The 16,051-nt window shown below is 36.2% G+C and overlaps 1 non-coding gene across 1 annotated transcript; it reads right to left on the reverse strand.

Annotated features, from left to right (window-relative positions):
* Positions 1–14,982: 14,982 nt before the first annotated feature.
* On the reverse strand, positions 14,983–15,089 carry LOC141694609 (small nucleolar RNA R71). Its single transcript, XR_012563898.1, has one exon. It is a non-coding gene; the product is annotated as a small nucleolar RNA R71 (small nucleolar RNA).
* Between the last annotated feature and the right edge of the window lie 962 nt (positions 15,090–16,051).

Genomic DNA, 16,051 nt, shown 5'->3' on the forward strand with positions numbered 1-16,051 from the left:
AACATCAATTTCAACGAATAACCCCAGAATCAAAAAGTACCAAATCGGGTATAAACCCTTGAAATTGAAAATTAACATATCAAAACATGATTTTGATACCAGAAACCGAAAGAACAACTCGAGAGGATCAATTCGGATACTCATATCGATCGATTTGGTGCTCAGAAACGTTCAAAATCACCGATTGATTTCTGACCCGAATTCCGACCGAACTGTTCTTCTAAGAATTTCCAGAAATTTGCAGAATTTTTAATAATTAACTAATTATAATTAACTGATAATTAGGCTATTTATAGTGTGAAAAATAATATTCCTAAATAAAATTAAGGGGCTAATTGTACATCTAATAAAAATATTTGGCCCTAATTTTTATAATTTTTGGGTATTAAAAATTAATTTATAAATATTTTATATATATAACATATATGCCAAAATTTCTCAAAAATTGTGAATAATGCAAAAATACAAAGAAATGGTATAAATAAAAGTCCTATAATTTTATAAAAATAAAAATATAATTTTTGTGGGGTTTTTAAGACCCAATGGGGCCCGAAAAAGTCATTTTTCGCAAAACGAGAAAATTTATAAAATATCCAGATGTTCAGAATAATGCGATGGTAAAAGCCGTTTGATGAAAAATAAGGCCCATTATTTTATTTAAAATACTGGCTTTAAATCATGGTTTGGGTCGTAAAACGTTTGAAATGAAAACGATGAATGTAAAATAAAATATCCGAGGAATATCTTAAAAATACAGAAATGACACGGAATACACGTAACACGTAACAATTTAGGGTTTAATAGATAATCACACATAAATGACATATTAATACACATAATTTATTATAAATGTGATATAATACTACGTAAATTTCCCAGTCGTTATATCCTTCCCCCCTTAATAGGATTCTGTCATCAGAATCTTCTACGAAAACAAATGAGGGTATTTCTCTAACATTTCACTTTCAAGTTCCCAGGTTGATTCTTCAACCATAGGATTTCTCCACTACACTCGCACTAAATATACAGACTTATTTCTCAATACTTTCTCTCGCAGATCTAAAATTCTTATCGGCTGTTCTACAAAAGATTAATCAGGTTGGATCTCTATCGGCTCATACTCAATTATATGCCTAGAATCAGGATTATATCGCTTAAGCAGCGACACGTGAAACACATTGTGAATATGTTGCATATGAGGCGGTAAAGCTAATTCGTACGCAACTTTTCCCACTTTCTTCAAAATTTCAAACGGTCCGACGTATCGTGGCTTCAATTTACCCTTATTGCCAAATCTGATCAATCCTTTCCATGGCGATATTTTGAGTAATACGTGTTCTCCTTCCTAATAGTCCATATCCTTCCTTGCTTGGTCTGCATATTTGCGTTGCCTGTTTTGTGCTGCATCGAGTCGTTTCCGAATGAGTTCAATCTTTTATTTAGTTTGTTGAATTACTTCTGGACCCAAAATCTTGTGTTCTCCAACTTCATCCCAATGTATTGGTGATCCGCATTTTCTTTTGTATAATGCTTCGTACGGTGGCATTCCAATGCTTGCGTGATAGCTATTATTGTAAGAAAATTCCACCAGAGGTAAATGCTCATCCCAACTGCCTTTGAAATCGATCGCACAAACTCGTATCATATCTTCGATTATTTGGATAGTTCTTTCACTTTGCCCATCGGTTTACGGATGATAAGCGGTACTCATTTTTAATTTAGTCCCAAGACATTCTTGAAATTGTCTCCAAAATCTTGAGTTGAAACGAGGATCTCGATCAGAAACGATAGATATTGGAACTCCATGTCGCATCACAATTTCCTTTAGATACAAGTGCACTAGCTTGTCAAGCGAAAATCTTTCGTTAATCGGTAGAAAATGTGCCGACTTCGTGAGTCTATCAATGATTACCCATATCGGATCATGATTTGCCCAGGTCCTCGATAGTCCTACTACAAAATCCATCGCTAGATATTCCCATTTCCATTCTGGAATGTCTAACGGTTGTAATAATCCGCTCGGACGTTGATGTTCCGCTTTAACTCTCTGGAATGTGTAGCATTTACTCACCCATTCTGCTATTTCCTTCTTCATATTCGGCCACCAAAAGTTTTCCTTCAGATCGCGATACATTTTTGTGCTTCCTGGATGAATGGAATATTTCGAACTGTGCGCATCTCGCAATATCTCTTCTTTTAGTTCGACCACGTTAGGGATCCAGATTCTCGATGCAAAGCGTAAAATTCCTTCATTATCCTTCTGAGTTGTGATCTCTTCTCCCGTTAAGTCGTCATCTTGACCCATTACTTCTTCTTGACAGCGGTGAATCTTTTCTAGCAACTCCGGTTGGAAAGTCATAGCGTAGATAGCTTCTACAGATTCATTGGGAATACGAATCTTGATTTCCAATTTGTCAAATTCCTTGGCTAATTCTTCGCATGAAGTTAACCAATTCAATTTTTCTTTCCTGCTTAGCGCATCTGCTACAACATTTGCTTTTCCTGGATGATAACTGATTGTGATATCGTAATCTTTAATCAATTCTAGCCATCGACGTTGACGCATGTTCAGTTCCTTTTGCATAAAGATATATTTCAGACTTTTATGATATGTATAGATTTCGCACTTTTCACCGTAGAGATAATGTATCCAAATCTTCAACGCAAATACGATCGCTGCCAATTCCAGGTCATGCGTAGGATACTTCTGCTCATGAGGTTTAAGTTATCTCGAAGCATATGCGATGATGTTACCGTGCTGCATCAATACACATCCTAGTCCGCGATACGAAGCGTCGCTGTAAATGACGAAATTTCCATGCTTGTCTGGCAATACTAGTACCGGTGCGGTTACTAATCGATTCTTTAACTCTTGGAAACTTTCTTCACATTTATCATTCCATACGAACTTTTCACTTTTTCGAGTTAACTTGGTCAACGGCGTTGCTATTTTCGCAAAATCCTTGACAAATCTTCGATAATACCCTACAATCCCAAGAAACTTCGAACTTCTGTTGGTGTCTTTGGTCTTTCCCAATTTAACACGGCTTCAATCTTTGCTGGATTGACTTGGATGCCTTCTCTACTGATGGTATGCCCTAGAAATTGTACTTCCTTTAAACATAATTCACATTTTGAGAATTTAGCGTATAGTTGCTCTTTCCTCAGAATTTCCAAAGCTATTCTCAAGTGCTCAACATGCTCTTCTTCCGTACTTGAGTAAATCAAGATGTCATCAATAAATACAATCACGAATTTGTCCAAATATTTCTTGAATACTCGATTCATCAGATCCATGAATGCTGCTGGCGTGTTTGTCAAACCAAATGCCATTACCAGAAACTCGTAATGCCCATATCTCTTACGAAACGCAGTCTTTGGAATATCTTCAGCTAAATCTTCAATTGATGATAGCCTGATCGCAAATCTATCTTCAAAAACCATGCAGCTCCTTTTAGCTGATCGAACAAATCATCGATTCTCGGTAGCGGATACTTGTTCTTGATGGTGAGTTTATTCAACTCCCGATAGTCGATGCATAATCGCATGCTGTCGTCCTTCTTCTTCACGAATAACACCGGTGCACCCCATGGGGATACACTAGGTCGTATGATGCCTCGGTCTAGCAGATCTTGCAGTTGCATTGATAATTCTTTCATCTCGACTGGAGTCATTCGATATGGAGCTTTCGATACTGGTTCTGTACCTGGTGCTAGATCAATCGTGAACTCAATTTCCCGATCTGGCGGTAACCCTGGAAGCTCATCTGGAAAGACGTCCGGAAACTCACACAAAACTAAAATGTCTTCTATTCTAGGACTTCCTTTTTCAGTATCTAACACGTAATCTATGTACACTTCACATCCTTGTCGAAGCAATCGTTTAGTCTGCATCAAAGTGAGGAATTTCTTCCGCTGTTTTTCGCCCTTGAATATTACCGTTGCATTTTCCGCAATTCGCAATTTGACTTTCTTATTCGCGCAATCTATCTGAGCATTATGACATGCTAACCAATCCATTCTCAAAATGACATCGAACTCTCCTAGCTTAAAAGGAATCAAATCTACAGAAAAATAATATCCAACTATCTCTATATCACACGCAGGACACACTCGATCCACTGGAACTTGGTCGTCATTCGCTAATTTTATAATTAACGTCTCGCCCAACCATTCGATTTCGCAATGTAATTTATCAAGAAATTTTTCAGAAATAAATAAACGGGTAGCTCCAGAATCAATTAATACTTTTGAACTTACGGAATTCACCAAAAGCGTACCTGCGATAACACTTGGACTCTGCACTGTTTCCTTCATTGTCATGTTGAAAATTCTTGCTTTGGGTTCATTCGGCGGCGGGGGCGGAGGTAATGCCAATACTTTCAGAATACTGGCTGTCATTGTTGGTCATTTACAATTTCTAGCGATATGCCCTTTCTTTCCACATTGGTAGCAAGTAATTTCTGCTCTCTTTCCCGTTGGACATTCGTTAGAATAGTGCCCTTTCTGCTTGAATTTAAAATAGGTCACATCTGATTTAATACATACGCCGGTATGCTTGGGTCCACAAGTTTTGCAATACGGCACTGGAACCTTGATAATTCCCTGTTATTCGTAGACTTGGAAACGATTACCTACTTTTTGTGTACCTTGTCCTATCCTTTTAAAATTCAAATTTTTCCGGGCTTGAAATCCCGGCTTCCTGCTGGAGCGGTCTTGGAAACTTCCTTGTCCTCTATCTCTTTGAGATCTTTCACTTTCTCCTTCGATGATCAAGGCTTTTTGGACTACGGCGATATATGTTGTTAATTCAAAAACTGCAACCTGTCAACGGATCCAGGGTCGTAATCCCTCTTGAAACCTCTGAACTCATTTCTCTTCAGTGTCCACCTGTTCTGGGATGAACTTAGCCAACTCATTAAATTTGGCTTCGTACTCTGTTACGGACATACTTCCCTACTTCAGTTCCAAAAACTTTATCTGCATCTGATTTCTTACGTAATGAGGAAAATGTTTCTCTAAAAACAACTCTTTAAACTTATCCCAAGCAATAACATCTTCACCCTCTAAAGCCTTTTTAGATTCCCACCAATAATTTGCCTCTCCTTTCAACAAGTAACTAGCAAATTCAGTTTTCAGGTCCTCACCTATCTTCACTAGTGCAAACGCTTTCTCTATTTCTTTTAACCAGGTGGTGGCTTTTATAGGATCAGTAGACCCATCAAATTATGGAGGTTTAACTGACTAAAATTGCTTAAAAGTAACAACAGGTAATGCTGGTGGTAATTGAGGTTCAGGACGAGGTGGCTGCTGTAACATTTGTTGTTGGATTTGCTGTTGTTGATGCTGCTTCTGCTACTGCATCATTACCATTTGTTGTTGCATCAGATGGAACATTTGGTTCATGGTCTCATTAGTCTGACCTTCGGAATTGCTGTTAGAGGTCTCATCCCTAGTCTTTCTTTTTGGTGCCATCTTCTTCTGATAATAAAACAGGTGATATTTCTTTAACAGTTTAATAAACAATTGACGATAGGTAAGAAAACAATTTATCCCGTATTAACAACATGCTTTAAATAAAGAAAACGGTTGCTGAATATAAAAACTGGAAATGTAAGCAGTCTAATAAAATAGTTGTTCTTTTCTTTTCTGTTTATTTTTCTCCCTTTTTTTTCTTTTTTTTTCTTTTTCAACAGAAATTATTATATGAAAAATGGTAGAACAATAAAGTAAAAGTAAATGCTGTAAAACTGTAAAGACTGAAATTCAAATAAAAGAAATTTGAAAAAGTTCAATTTATATATATATATATATATGTGTGACACCAGCCTCAGGTGTAAATGCTTGATAAAAAAAGTCTCGTGCTACTGGTAATCACTACGGCTACAAGTCATACTACCACTATAGGTCAAATTACTACTACAGGTTAAACTACTAGTACACACGTAGATACTACTCACTAGGTTATACTATGCTGCATCTATATACATCTGTATTCTGAAGTCACTGTCTCAAAACCGTCACTGTCTCAAAACCCAAGCGGAATACGCCTAAGCTCCTCTCTAAGTGCCTGGAGCAAAGTCTGTGCCAAGCGGAATATCCTATAGAACTCTACGAAAGAAGGTGGTCCCTCATGGGTCAAATCATCAAGCTCCTAAGTGGCACTCATCAAAACTGACTGCAATCGCTGTCTCATATAGTAATCTGGCTATAGGGCTGCTAACGGTCCTCTGTCCCTCTGGTCAAACAGATGCATGATCTCTCGACACTGTGCCCGCCAATACTCCACATCATCCCTCATAATCCTGTACTCATGGTATGGTACCATATGCGGCTGAGCAACCTGACCTACTGACTCCTGTGAAGGAACCCTCGATATGCCTACACCCTGTTGTGGTAATCCTAGCTGTAGATCCACATCATGCTCTCCTATCCCCTCGACTGGAATCATCTGAAATACATTCGGCTCTGGGGCATGCACTGGTATAGGAGGTAACAATGGTGATGGTGGTAACTCCTGCTCAATCTCCGGTATAAACTGATGCTCCACTGGCAAAGGAACCATCGGATCAAAGAACTCAAATGGATCAAACATCTCTATGGGGTCATGAACTATCCCCTGTACTGGTGGTACCGGCTCCTGTGGCAATGGTGGTGGAGGTGGAAGAGGAGGAAACATATACTCAGATACTGGAGGTATAACTGGTGCTGCTGGCCCGGTGACTGTCCTCTCAGAAGATGCAGAATAACCAGAAGATGCCATCTGATAATATACCAAAGAAAAGAAAAGGTCACTAAACAGTCCTAAGATTTATACTTCCTAATCTAATCTGACCTAAATCCTAACACTAATCTCCCTATTTACTATTCCTATTTTATGTGATCTCCCTATCTTATCTTAATCCTAATATTCTTGTTTTCAGGGACCAAACCTACAGCTCTGATGCCAAACCTGTAACGCCCTCCAGACCCGGGGTATAAGTCTGGGGGTTACTAGCTAATCACCAAACCTGTACAATCTGATTAACAAATAATAAAGAAATGAAACTAAACCCCTTTAATACTAACCAGGATCTTTTTAGGTTGAAGTATGAAAACAAGAACCACTAACTACTTTATTATAAACCAAATTTAATATCTCACAAACTCTCTTTATTACAAACCATTGTCTAATTCATTTTAAACTAAGTTCAGCTTTTATTCGAACACACACACTATCTATAAATACTCCACCTGCTCAGGCAACTCAAAGCTTTCTTCCTGGATCGGGATCAACACCTTGGGTACGAGAGGATCCCGAGGCTTGACCCACTTCTTTACCACTCGAGTCCTGATGGGTTTCATAATCCTTCTTAACTGAAAACAATACGGTAAATAACAACAAAAAGAGTGAGCCAAAAATTGCTCAACAAGTCCACAAAATATCACAGTATTAGAGCAATATAGATGAATCTGTAACCCGGGTATATCTGCACCGCGAGAATAGAAGGAAGGCCATTTCTGGCGAATAGAAACGAACTAAACTGGACTCAAGTTTGCAACTATACCCTGCTGATCAGCCAGGATACAGTGCAGATCTATATCTCACTATATAGATCTAGTCGGGCACCCAGGCACTACGGCCCATCTCAAGGATCCGGTTATGTCCCAGTCCTTAGGATTAAGTAAACTTAATCCCCAAAGTAGTATTATCAAGTCCCTGGAATAGCAACCGGAACAATCAGTATGCGTTGATATATTCTAATCACCAGAATATATCAATAATTGTGAATAATAGTTGGAATATAAACAATGAATTCAAATGAAAAGAATAAATCAAAATTCGAAATGAAATATAAACAAGGGAATCAAAAGAGTGCAAACGTGATAAGAATATCAATATTCTGAAAATAGAATAGGGAAAAAACTTGCCTTCTGCGCGACACACTGCAATTAAATCACTTTTCGTCTATCACCTACTCGACCTGCCTTGCTGGTTTAGCTTCTGTTAGCAAAATAGACCGGTTAAGCCATTTTGTACTTTAATTGTAACTTGAATGGAATTCATTTCGTTCCTATTATCTACCTATACGCTTATGACTGACTCGTATATTGCATATAAACAAGTAAGACTCGATTAACCACATAATACACATAGGCACATAAGCACATAATCATTTTTATAGTTAAAATAATTTTTTAGAATCAAAATCGACTCGCTGATTGCTCCATTGATCACCTTTTGCCTCATTTCCCATTTTTCTGGAATTTTTCGGACTCGTCTCGGCACACATTTCGACTGATAATCAAGCAATTAATAAAGTCAACTAATTTCTAGAAGAAATTAGGTTTTAATGTTATTTTTAATGAAAAGGATTTATTTTTCTGAGTCAAATGGCTTTCGTTTCGTTTAAATCGGACTAACGGTCTAATTAATATCAATTAAACACTGATAATTCAATTTATTATTCAATATAAATAATTATTCCAAATTTTTAAATCTTAAAATCATTTTTAAATAATTATTTAAGAAAAATCAAAGTCAAAAATAATTTTTTTTTAATTTTTGGAGTTAAGATGAATATGTTATGATTTATTGAAAGTTACTTGATTAATTATCGAAATAATTAATTATTTTTAAATAATTAATAAATAAATAACTAATAAATAATTAATAAGTAATTATTTAATAATCTAAAATAATTAATCCCTAATTATTAGGATTAATCACAATTTATTACAGATATTTACAACTTATCATTATTTATTTGATTAGATCGATTATTTATAAATAAATAATCGATACAATCAACTGATACGATAATTATTGAATAAATAAACTATTATTCGAATCAGAATTCAATTCACCGATCAACTATTCGCATTTCTACGAATAATTAACTATTGCTCAAATAATAATAGTCGAACTCATCGTTAGTTTACCCGTATGAATACGAGTTATTTGTTTTATTCCCTAATTATCGAATCCTTTCTCGTAATATTCGATAAATTTTAACCTGTAATTATTAATTATTTACTTAAGTATTAAATAATAATTAAATAGATAAATGATTAAATAAATAATTAAATACTTAATTAAATCACTAAATTCGAATTTATAAATTAAGAAAATAATTTAGGAATTATTAATACTATTTTACAGAATTTAAAACTAACTTTTAATTGATTTTCAGAATTAATAAAAACTAATTTTGATTTTATAAAATATAAATAAATAATTAAAAAGTCAAAAACACAATTCAGAAAATGGATTTGGGTATCAGAGGATCAAACCCGAGTTGCAAATCGGGTTGCAACCGGGTCACCAAGAACAGGAAACGGGTCGGGATGAACCCAAAATCCGGTGAGGATCCCGGTCACCGTCCCGTTTTCCGGCCAGTCTAACTACCCCTCAATTTGACTATGTTTTGCTCCGTTTTTGTGTCCATCTCGTTTGAAATCAACACAGCAACCCATCACCGTCTTCATCAACCATCAACAACGTTTGTGTCTTCTTCTCTGGAGAAAACCATCAAACTCCGACGAAGCTTTCCAGATTCCGATGAAGTCATTTTTAGGCCAAATCACGAATCGTTTGTACTCGTTTTTATTGGGAATCGATTCCAAATTCAATTCTAGACATTATTCAATCCCTAACATCACCTAATAACCCTCAGACTACGTTCTCCGATCAAACCGACTCAAAGTCCGGCCAAAATCTGATTTCACTAATTTGTACATCAAAAATTACGTTTTATAGCTTAAAATAAAGCTTGAAACATACACAATCAAACCCCTATATCCAAACATACCTCAGATATCTGTATAATAAAAAACGATCAAATAAAAAAACACATAAACCCTAGATATCGATCTATCGATTCAAGCAATCGTCAGTCAAATTAATTAGCAGAAATCAATCATAAACAATCAAATAAAGTTATTCATAACATCAATTTCAACGAATAACCCCAGAATCAAAAAGTACCAAATCGGGTATAAACCCTAAAAATTGAAATTGAAAATTAACACATCAAAACATGTTTTGGTACCAGAAACCGAAAGAACAACTCAAGAGGATCGATTTGGATACTCACATCGATCGATTTGGTGCTCAGAAACGTTCAAAATCACCGATTGATTTCTGACCCAAATTCCGACCTGAACTGTTCTTCAGAGAATTTCCAGAAATTTGCAGAATTTTTAATAATTAATTAATTATAATTAACTGATAATTAGGCTATTTATAGAGTGAAAAATAATACTCCTAAATAAAATTAAGGGGCTAATTGTACATCTAATAAAAATATTTGGCCCTAGTTTTTATAATTTTTGGGTATTAAAAATTAATTTATAAATATTTTATATATACAATATATATTCCAAAATTTCCCAAAAATTGTGAATAATGCAAAAATACAAAGAAATGGTATAAATAAAAGTTCTATAATTTTATAAAAATAAAAATGTGATTTGTGTGGGGTTTTAACACCCAATGGGGCCCGGAAAAGTCATTTTTCGTAAAACGAGAAAATTTATACAATATCTAGATGTTCAGAATAATGCGATGGTAAAAGCCGTTTGATGAAAAATAAGGCCCATTATTTTATTTGAAATATTGGCTTTAAAATCATGGTTTGGGTCGTAAAACGTTTGAAATGAAAACGATGAATGTAAAATAAAATATCCGAGGAATATCTTAAAAATACAGAAATGACACGGAATACACGGAACACGTAACAATTTAGGGTTTAACAGATAATCACACATAAATGACATATTAATACACATAACTTAGTATAAATGTGATATAATACTACGTAAATTTCCCAGTCGTTACATTCAAGATCAGAACGTCACTTTTAATGTGTTCAAGGCAATAAAGTTACCCACAGATAAAGACGAGTGCTTTAAAGTAAAGCGGGTCGACTCTGTAGTGAATTCAAAACTTGAGCAAGTGCTAAAGTCAGATACTTCAGAGAGATCCTTAATAGGGGCATCACTTATTTAAGATGAAGAAGGAGCAGAGCAACTGTAGGTTTTGAATGCACCTCCGTGGAAGAGGAAGTTGGAAGTGCCATTCGATTCTTTTGGGTTAGCAGAGCTGAAAATTTCTCAGGAGCGTCTCGAGCCATCTATTGAAGAAGCTCCCACACTTGAGCTCAACCCACTGCCAGATTACTTGAGTTATGAATTCTTAGGTGCACCCCATGATAAAGGGTTGAGATATATTTTTGATGATGTAGAGGGTCCCTCTCGTGCACCATAGACAGTTGATAGGTTTGGTCTTGGTGATACGCAGTGTAGAAGGTTGATTCGGCATATTGAGGCCATGCATGACATCCACCGATGTTTTGTTGAAGATTTGACACATGCTCTTGGTTCTATTTTCCGAGATACTGGTGTCAAGGTTGATTGGCCCCCTAAGCCTCCACCCGAAGAGGGTGATCCTCCCGCTAACTAGGTATGCCTTGTATCCTTATTATTACCTTCAATGAGGACATTGAAAATTTTAAGTTTGGGGGTGATAATGTAAGGATTAGTTTGCGTGTGTCCATATAGATTCATGTAGATTCATATAGATTCATGTAGCATATTTAGTGTAATTCATTCATATTTTTGCATGATTGTTCATTTAGGTCATATTTATTTGCATATTTGTTCATGTTATTATGTGAGTTCATTTAGTTGAATGTGCATGCATATAGCATGATCCCTTAGGTTGAGCTAATTCTGATTGATTGGTTGATGTTGATGTGAGTGTACTGATGACGAATAGAGGGATGTTTAAGTCTTAATGAATTGATTTCCATGCCCAGAAAAAAAAATCACAAGTCTTATAGGTTGCTTTTCATCTAGATCATGATCATACTTGCTACTTGTTGAGATTTAATCACTTGGTTATATTTAGAATTTTTGGTATTCTCTTAATGACAAAAGAACACTGAATTTTTATATTAGAGAAAAACTTGGATTTCATTGCTAGTTATGAATAAGGCTAGGCATCAAATGGCTAGTAACCGGCTCATATTTATATGAGTAGTATAGGGTTGAGCGAGATGGAGCGAAACGCACCCGTTCAGAACATGAGAAAAAAACAGGATAAAAAAGAGAAATGAAAAAAAAAGAAAAAAAAGTATGTGTTATGCATAATTGATCAAGAGTGAGATCTTTAATACTCGAGGTATTAAGTTCTAGGGAACTTTGTGCCTAGTTACCTAAGGCTTTGATAGTCTGGTATCCGCTAACCTATCGCTCGCTACATGGGTATTATTGCATAATTATTTTGGGACCTCATTCATTGCACGGTCAAATAAGCATGTTGTTATGTGTTCAATAATAGCGTGAATCCTTGTATAACTCTAGTAGAAATAAGGTGTTGACAGTCATTATGCGTTTAACGTCTATTCTATTTATAAACTTGTAATTGTTTTGATGGAAGATAGGATATGGTTATTGATCTAGTCTTGAGAGTATATCTGTTAAGCATCCCACACACGCACTTTTCTGGTTTGTGAATTGGTTTGTGGGATTTATTTGAGCTCTGTTTTGAGTCATTGCATTCTTAGAGGCATCGGCTTATTTATTTGGTTATGGTTATTCTGAGGGGATCGATTCCATTATCATTTAGTTGCATTCACGTAGTTGCATTCATGCATTAGTTTATTTGTAGTTTTTAAGTCTGTTTATGCTTGAGGACAAGCATCGATTCAAGTTTGGGGGTGTGATAAGTGGATTTTATATCTACTTGGAATGCTTCATTACAGGCTTAAGTTGGTGTTTTGTACTCAAGTTGTTGGTATTTTTGATATGTTTTTGTGTTATTGCATTTCAGGCATCAGTTAAATGAAGAAAAAAACTTTTCAAGGAAATGCTGAAAAGAGGTCAGAATTGAAAGCCTAGGCCATTCTCAAGTTATAGAGAATCTCGTTAGCTTCGCGTTGGCAGTTTGTTAAGTGGCATTTATGTCCACTTAGAATGCTCTATAAAGGCTTGAATTGACATTTTGTACTCAAGTTACTTGTGTATTTGATATGTTTTGTAGTGTTTTTGCATTTCAGGCATATAACAGGGACTGAGGTGATTTAGCATTATTTTGATGCTAAAATGGTGTTAGGAATGTGTCGAGAAGATTGCTCGTGAAAAGGCCAACTCAAACCAGCAAGAGAATAAAATGTAAAAAAAATTCCAGAATGTCGGCAAGCCCGCGCTATGCTAGCGCGCGATCGCGCCAGGGTTACAGAAAGACATCGTGCGGCCGCGCCAAGTCGGGATGACATAATTCTGTTTCTACTTAAATTCTGAGAGTTTGAAGCCCTGGTTGATTCAACAGCATATATATTAATAACTTATGATCATTTTTAATAACAAGACGTACCGGAGCATAAGGAGAAGGCGTAAGAAGATCGTAGAACACAATTCAACCAAGGCGAAGAGGATCTAGTTTATTCTTGTGATTTTTTGTTTTAAGTTGTAACTTTGGATGCTAGTTTTCTTATTTATGAACCTATACTCTTGTTTTACGTACTTGGTTTATTATTTATCCAGTATAAAGACTATGTTTGTTATACCATGCTTTTATCGGAACCCACGTTGATGATGAGTCCGATTATGGGCTAATCGTTATCGTAGGGTTCTTGCGGATTTACTTATGGATTTCTTTAGTTAAATTTGTTTCGATACCTTAGTGTGTTGTGATTGTATGATAACCTAGTATTGGTTGTGCTATTCGTCTTATGAGCGTCGTGAACTTATAAGATAGGGTGTTCATCTTTAATGAAGCGACAGTGAATTTAGAGGTTTAGAACTTGCACAGGTTCATGTATTTGATATGCATGATTCATAGGTAATTTTAACCATCTTACTTGCCCTATGTAATCAATATAGATAACTTGTGTATTAAACCGTTATGTTAAATTCTATAGACATATAGGGTCTCAACATAATTGGTGTCTATTCAGCTTCTATCTCTTTTATGGATGTCTGGTAGTATGGTATTCGTACAACGGAAGTTGGTGTTTATCAGTTTCGTGTTACCTGATTAGTATCATCACCATTGCATGCTAAGGTTAAGAACAAAAAGGCTATTGAATGAAGTAGTAATGAAGTTAGAATCTCATGTGTGTGTCATATTAGTATATCAACCTTTTTAATCTCTTAGTTAATTGCATGTTAGTTAATATCTTAGTTACAAAACAATCTCAATTTTTGATCATCTTAGCATTGAATAATAACCAGAACATTGTTGCATAAGTACATTGATTAAAATTAACCTAAACCAGTCTCTGTGGGAACGAACTAGAAATAATTCTAAATTACTTGCGATCGTGTATACTTGCGCGAATAATAGCACGTGTTTTCGTCCTAACAAGTTTTTGGCGCCACTGTCGGGGACTTGGTATTAATTTTTAGTTTATATGCTTGACATCAGTGTTTGTTAAAGTTCATTGACTCGGATATTTTACTTGTTTATTTGTTGCTTTTTCAGGTACTCTAGAGAGCGTGTATGCTAACGCGTTCTCAACTTCGAAAGAGAACACTAGAAAAAGCAGAGGAGGACGTAGTTGAAGAAATCTTTGTTGAGGAAAAAGTAAAAGAAGAAGCTCTTGTTGCAATGGTTCAACTAGAAGCAAATACAAAGGCTTTAATGGACTATTCTCAGCCGAAGATCAATGTTATTCAGTCTAGCATTGTCCGACCAGCCATCACGGCTAACACTTTTGAAATCAAGCCTAGCACGATTCAGATGATACAGAATTCAGTTTAGTTTGGGGGTTCTCCAACGGAAGATCCCAACATGCATATTAGAGATTTCATCGAGATCTGCGACACTTTCAAATTCAACATTGTTATTGAAGATGCTATTAAGATAAGGCTTTTCCCATTTTCTCTAAGGGATAAAGCTAAGAGCTGGTTACATTCTCTACCACCAGGCTCTATCACCAAATGGGAAGAACTCACTCAAAAATTTCTTAATAAGTTCTTTCCTATGGCAAAGATAGCTGCAATCAGGAATGCTTTTACTCAATTTGCGCAGCAGTCTGGAGAGTCTTTGTGTGAAGCTTGGGAGTGATATAAGGAGATGCTTAGGAAGTGTCCTCACCATGGGATGCCTAACGAGATGATCATTAACTGCTTTTATAATGGTTTGGGTGCTACTTCTAGACCCATACTTGATGCAGCATCAGGTGGAGCCTTGTAGGCTCAAAGCTACGATAAAGCTTATGAATTGATTGAACTGATGGCTTCTAATGAATACCAGAATCCTTCTCAAAGACTCACTCAAGGCAAGGTAGCAGGAATTCTGGAGGTAGATGCAGCTACTGCTATAGCTGCCCATCTTAAGGCTTTGACGATGAAGGTGGACTCTTTGGCTAATTATGGAGTTAATCAGATCACTAGTGTCTATGAGCTTTGTGTTGGTGCCCATGAAACGGAGCAGTGTGCTATTTCTAGTGAATCAACTCAGTTTGTGAGCAACTTTCAGAGGTCGCAGTAACCTGTTCCAGCCATCTATCATCCCAACAACCATAATTATCCTAATTTCAGCTAGAACAATACCAGAATGCGGTTCAGCAGCCTTATCAACAGTATGATGAGAAGCAATATAACCCCCCTAGTTTTTAGCAACCGCAATATGCACCGACAACAACTCTAGCTGCAACAATCTAGTGAAAAATATGAATTGGAGGAGTTGAGGCTCATGTGCAAGAGCCAAGCAGTGTCTATCAAGACCTTGGAGAATCAAATTGGCCAAATTTCCAATGCTTTGCTAAATCGTCAACCTGGACACTCCCTAGTGACACTAATGTTCCAGGCAAAAAGGAAGCTAAGGAGCATGTTAAGGCAATTACATTGAGGTCTGGGAAGGTTGCAAACCCCGAAAAATCTCAAGTTTCGGAAGAAGAAGCTGTGGCTGAAGAAGCTGTGGCTGAAGAAGAAGTGCAGAAGGAAGCGGAAGTGGAACTAAGGAAGACTACTATGGAACACACTCCTTTTGAGGGTAATACATGGGAAAAACAGATCTATCCTCCACCTCCTTTTCCTAAGAGGTTGCAGAAGAAAAAGTTGGA

Source organism: Apium graveolens, chromosome 10 (assembly GCF_009905375.1).
Source record: "Apium graveolens cultivar Ventura chromosome 10, ASM990537v1, whole genome shotgun sequence".
NCBI classification, from domain to species: Eukaryota; Viridiplantae; Streptophyta; class Magnoliopsida; order Apiales; family Apiaceae; genus Apium; species Apium graveolens.